This window comes from Salarias fasciatus, chromosome 8, assembly GCF_902148845.1.
Source record: "Salarias fasciatus chromosome 8, fSalaFa1.1, whole genome shotgun sequence".
Classification (NCBI taxonomy): domain Eukaryota; kingdom Metazoa; phylum Chordata; class Actinopteri; order Blenniiformes; family Blenniidae; genus Salarias; species Salarias fasciatus.
In genome coordinates this window covers 10,356,516-10,362,862 of record NC_043752.1, presented here as the reverse complement: position 1 = coordinate 10,362,862, position 6,347 = coordinate 10,356,516, and the positions used below count along the sequence as shown (strand labels likewise).

The 6,347-nt window shown below is 40.2% G+C and overlaps 1 pseudogene; it reads left to right on the top strand.

The window, feature by feature from the left end:
• The first annotated feature begins 2,173 nt into the window (after positions 1-2,173).
• On the top strand, positions 2,174-6,025 carry LOC115393490 (alpha-N-acetylgalactosaminide alpha-2,6-sialyltransferase 1-like; annotated as a pseudogene).
• The last annotated feature ends 322 nt before the right edge of the window (positions 6,026-6,347 follow it).

Sequence of the window (6,347 nt, the reverse complement as noted above, 5' to 3'; positions counted from 1 at the left end):
TAGGAAATATCGAAATCTTTTCGAGATGCTTTGCCACCTTACTCAAAACACATTAATGTAAGTACCAACAGTATTCTGGTCACAGTCAATAAACACGGGATGTGGTGCATAATTATCTATATGCAGCTTGGATTGTCTGTAGCTTTGTTCATAAAATGCATGTATGGTGTGGCAGAAAATTTGTGCACAAATCTGTAGTGTATCAGTTGATGTGCTGAATTTTAAGATGAATGTATTTGGCAAAATATTGTCCTATTGAAGTTCAAACCTCACCCCTCTATGTCGCAATTCCAGGACTCAAAGTTTGAGCTTTTTTGTGGCCAGGTGATCGCACATGAGTGAAACCAAGTCAGCATAGGATGATCTTTGTTCAGCTGAAGTGCCAAATGAGTGAGAGGGGACAGGTCAAGTGCAAAAAGACTCCATATACTCTGAGTGCAGATCACAGTTGTAGGTAGAAGAGTCAATAAAACGAAGGAAGAGAACATCTCTCTGTGAGCTTTTGAAATGAAAGCAGACAATAACCTCTTGAAGCTCGCTTTCCCTCACATGAGACATTCTCATAGTCATCTCACTAAGTTTCTCTTGGCGAGTTGCAGATGAAGCTTTTCAGGTCTTTTTTTTTTTTGTGATGAAGTCCAAAGAGGTTGCTTTTTGCAACTTTCAAACCTCAGTAACAGATCCACACACCCAGACTTGCATTGCACAGGCAATTTTAAAGGCACACCACTAGAGGGCGGTATACTTACACTGTTGAATGTGTTGGGTGAACATGAAGCCACCATCTCTGTTCTTTTTTTTTTTTTTTCCAACAAAAAACAGACCAGTTTTGCCAGACCAGGGAAAACCCATAGAATATAAGTTTATGAAGCAGAGCTGTCGCCTCTCGCAGACAAACTCTAAACTCACATTCAAGTTTCAGGGTTTTTCTTTATTCAACTCACAAATCTGTGACATTTATTGTTGTCTTGTGACAAATGGTTTTTGTTTAGTTCTTTTTATATTAGATCGTATTTACTGTATTGTATTTATTTTATTCCCACACTGAAAAACAGTTAGAGTCCTTCCTGTGTGGAGTTTGCATGATCTTCCTGTGTGTAAATGACTCGCAGTCAGCTGAATACAGTGAGGTGGGACGTATTTGCCCGTTTCTTTTCGATCTCCTACATAATGCCAGAGATCTATCTTCTGGTAACTCAGGTGGTCATAAAACCTTGCCCCCGGTCTTACCTGGAATCCTGGCTTTCCTGTACCGGGCTTGGGTTTTAATCCCCCGGCGAAGGTGTCTCTGCTGCCACCGTGGCGATCTGCAGGTGAAGCTGAAGGTTTGTCCGGCACAGCCTTTTTCCATCTCCCAGACAGGACATAGATTACCCCAATTCCTTCATTGTGCCCCAGTGTCTCCTGGACCCTATCAACATGTGTTTGGTAGCTGTTGCCAGCCTTGATGATGGACCACCGGCTCTGCCAGTATAGCGTGAATCTCTCGTGAATTTAGCTAGGGGTTTGGCACGCTCATTGTCTGAACATTTTAGCTATAAATCAGGGAGTAATTGGTGGGGGTGTAAATGACACCATAAATATATTTATTTCTGTTTATTAGTGCACCCTGTTGTCAACGAGGCAGAGACGAGGTGGACTGCAAAACAAGGAAGTAAAGAGAAATGAGGGGCAGACATACAGGAGTGGCAGAGACAGACCAGTTGACAGCGTTGCCAGGGCCTGGGGCGAGATGTCGTAGATATGGATCTGGAGATCTGAAGTAGTCAGCATTTCCCAATTAAATCTGAGCAGTTGTCTGCCTCCAATATCAAGAGTTTAGCATGAAGGAATTATTGGTGAAAAAGGTTTGAGCACCTGTATCTGTGGAATTTTTTTTGTTGTGTGTGCTGCAGTAAATTTGAGCTCCACACTTTTTATGTCTATAGATAAATGCTTGATCTTTTTTCACATCATAAATATTCCTTTTTGATCACTTTTAGAAGTCAATATAAAGGCTGATTCGGCATTATACTACTTGAACAAGAAATATAACATGTACAGATCGTTATCTAAAGCCACGTGTCCGTTCATGCTTTACATTAGCAGTGTGCCACAGTGAGCCACTCCCTCATGAGGGGTATACCTGGATGCCTTTACACCTTTCAACACAAGCTTTTCTGTGTTTAATAGAGCCTCAAGTCTCCCAGGCATGGCTGTCCACATCCGGCGGTTCTGCATTCTGATAGCAGTGACATTAGTGCTAATTTTTCTCTCATGGGAGTTCTTCTTAAATATTCACACCAGGTAAGTTGTTGCTTTTACAGCACTGTGAAGATGTGAATCCCATGTGTAGCATTTCATTTTGTGTTGCTGTTAATTGTGTTACTTTATCTTTTGCTGAAAGGTGCAGACTCTTGAATGTGGATTTTCTTGCATTTTTAGCTGGTTGTCTCTCCCAAACAAGCACGGAGCTGGAGACAGATTCAATGAAACTCACTTTATAATTAGAGAAAAAGGGAAGTCCATAACTCCACCAGCTGCTGCATTCACACCACATAAAACAAAAAGTGCTAATTTAACAGTAGAAAAGGAAGCAGAAGCAGAGACTCCCATCCCACCGCTCATCATAAAGTCCTTCAGGAAACTTCCGAAATGGGACTTTGATGATGTTTATAATGAAGACGCTCCATCCTGGCCAACAGTAAGCACAGATCAAACATCTCTTACCTTAATGGCTATATACATAACTTCTTCCTTCTCACCTTCACAACTGTTTTGAATTGAGGAAAAACATTTCTGTAATTGTTGATATTCATAGTTTTTCCATTCTCAAAGTGTTTTCTTCCTTTTCTCTGTCACAGACATGTGCAAAGTCTCTGAGAAAATCAAGGGACAAGATGTTCAGAAAGGCTTTTCTCCCCAACATACGTTTGTTTCTGCACAAAGACAACATCAACGTGAGTGAGTGGAACCGGCTGTCACACTTCAACAGCCCATTTGGATTCATGCAGTACAAGTACGACGGTAGGTAGATGTGAGACGATGGGTGATGAATGAATAACCTGAAAGCAGAAATTACTTGATGTAATAATAGGAAACCGATTTTTTCCTCTGGATATTTACCAAATGATGGCTAAGACTGATGAATCATCTCTGAATTGGAGAGAATATATTTGTGTGTGTGCAAGAACTTTATCTATTCTTGAGTTTCTCGCTCTGTTCCAGAGATAACTATCAGGGAAATACCACAGACAGGTGGAGGCCAGTGCAGAAGACCATTTACTGTTTGGATATCTGACTCACTTTGTCACTGTGGAGTTGTTTCACCCACCTTCATTGTCCCACAGCTCTGTCACCACTCCTCAGACTTCTGTTATCACAAACGACTCCGGACATTTCAACTATTTTGTCCCCTCAACATTTCCTCATATTTCTCTTGTCTTGTGTTTCGTGGCGTTTGCAGAAGTCATGGCTGCAGTCAAGTTGATCCCAAAGCCCACAGAGCCTCTGCTCCTGCCCAGACCGGGAGGAGATGGCTGTGTGCGCTGTGCTGTGGTGGGCACTGGAGGAATCCTCAATGGATCCAGAATGGGGGCAGAGATTCGAGGCGCATGACTATATTTTTTCGGTAAGAAAAGAGAAAGACAGCTTCTGGACTGCCTGTAATAAGTTATTACTGAATAATAAAACTCCTGTTAATTGAGCATCTGGAATTGATGAAAAAAATAATCATATTAGAGAAAGTAAAAAACACAAAAAACAAAAAGAAATTCCAAAAATATTCTCTCTGACCTGCCACCTTAAAGTGGTGGGGAAGGAATTAGCACTACAATCTGAATATTGATCCAGAAGTCAGCAAGCAGACAAACGTCTTATTTTGATGTCTTTTTCTAACAGGGTGAACGGAGCGATGACCACAGGCTTTGAAGCAGACGTCGGACACAGAACATCGGTCTACGTTCACTCTGCTCACTCCATCGTTAAATCACCACAGTTATTGAAAAAGTTCGGATACAAGTCAGCGCCACATGATGAGGTACTGAAACTCAGGACAATGGCGTGAAATGGTTTTTGTTCCCGTAGCATCGTCTTCAACTCTCCTCCCTGACAGGGTATAAAGTATGTAATGATGCCTGAGGCCATGAAGGATTTCCAGTGGCTTGAGGGTCTCCTCAAAGGCACAAATGTGACTTCTGGACCGTATTGTGGAAAAATGTGAGTCCTGATTTGCACATTTTCCCTTCATTTTCAGTTAATATTGCGGACATTGCTGAATCAGCTGCCTGCTGTGATGCAGCTCCAGAACCTGGTGGTGCACTCCGGGAGTCGGGCAATGAATTGACGATGTTATATAATTGAAAAAAACAAAGTTCAAAAAGAATATAATGTGAACCATTCTGGCTGTATTTCCACCCTTAAGGCCCAGAAGTTATTACTCCGGGCAGTTCAACGAGAGTCGCTTCTACGTTTTGCATCAGGACTTCATGCGATACGTTCGGAACAGGTGAGTCTCCTCCAACAATCGCAATGTGAATTTTCATGTGATGCAACTTATAGTCTGTAATATAACTTCACAAGATATTTGAGTTGCATGATGATGTCTCAGGAATCGAAAAGACCGAGAGTCGGGTTTGAGGAAATTGAAATGTGTTCATGCCGGCTTTAGTAAAAGTCAGTAGTGAATAAATCTTAAATATCAGACAGGCAATCAAATCCAAATACGAGTGTTTTGTTTTAACTTCTTTCTGATCGCTCACAGGTTTTTAATGTCAATGAAGATGGAGTCTAAACATTGGTCAGTGGTTCGACCAACCAACGGGGCTTTCACTCTCTTCCTGGCTTTACACACCTGTGACATAGTAAGTGAAACCTTATGTTAAAGTGCAGCATGTATTCAGAAAGTCACATCTGTACACTGGGTGGCACTAGTGACTTCTCAGTCTGAGGCAGTCATCACAATGTTTATTGTTGCTGACAACTTTAGCATTTATGAGCATTTCTGTTCTTTATGTTAGACTGAGAGCAGGGATGCTTCTGAAAACTATATAGTCAAATTTTCAATTGTTGTGTTGTTTTTGTGTATGAATTTGCAGACTGCTTTCCTCTGAAAAATGACAAAATGATTGTTGATAGATTTTGGTTTAATGATTTAATGATTATGCCTTCTTTCTCACTTTCTGCTTTCCTCAGGTAAACACTTATGGATTCATGACTGATGACTACAAAAAGTACTCTGACTACTATGTCCAAAAGACAGTTATGAAAAAGAATGTCCATCATGCCCATCATGATTATGAACTCGAGTTAAATCTGTGGAAAAAACTTCATGAAAGAAAGATAATGAAGCTGTATCAAAGAAAAAAACAAAAACACTGATGTAGTTCTCACAATATGTTTATTTTTGCCTAACTATACCGCATTTGTAAGAGCCACTGAGTATTAATTTAATCTCTGTCGAGCACTACTGACCCCGTGTGGCAGAATCAGGAACAGCAATGTGCTTCATTTTATTTGTGAAATGTATTACTTTTGCATTTGCTGTCACAGTGGATTTCAGATGTCCAGTGAACAAAAGAAGCCTGCTGTGACAAAATTAAATGGTGGATGAACGTCATTTGGAGCGCTTAGGCTTTATCTGCATGAATTAAAAAGCTTTGGGTGCTTTTATAACAGAAAAAAGGAACTGATTGAAAATAGGACACAATTTAAATACTGTAATAATCAATCAGAGTCATTCCAAGTATATTCTGAACAACTTCTTCTCTAGATCATATCTCACAAAACTTTGTAAAATCTTAAAATACAAAACTGCAAAACATTTTAATATTCTTCAATATTTCCATCTTCTGTTCTGCTTTTGGGAGTTCAGGGTTACTGGACAGTGAGTGAGTGTACTGTGGGAGGAAAATGGATCACCATTCAAGAACGTGCAAATTTAACAAAGAGACTAAATTCAAACCTGCGACTTTCTCCTGATAAGGCAGGAGTGATGGTCATACACCACCGTGCAGCCACCACAGCTCCTAAAACGTATCCCTCTCTAAACTGCACATTCCAAACAAATTGAATTTCATTGTTTTTTTAAATGTGTGGTAAATTTTGCTGCCATGCACTGAAAGTTTTCAAATAAAAATGTATCAAAGACATGTATGGTTTTACTTTACTGCCTTATTTGAAAATCAAGCTTTATTTCCTTTTGAAACTGGATTTCTGGGATTTTTAATCCTTCAAGTTTCAGTAATAATGTGCGACACAGACAAGAAAAAGCTTGGCTGCTGAAAAAGGGAAAACAGAAACAGTGCAGCTTTGGTCTTTTTCCAGTGATTCAGCTCAATAAACTTCTTGAGCAGCCAGATGGCTTGAAA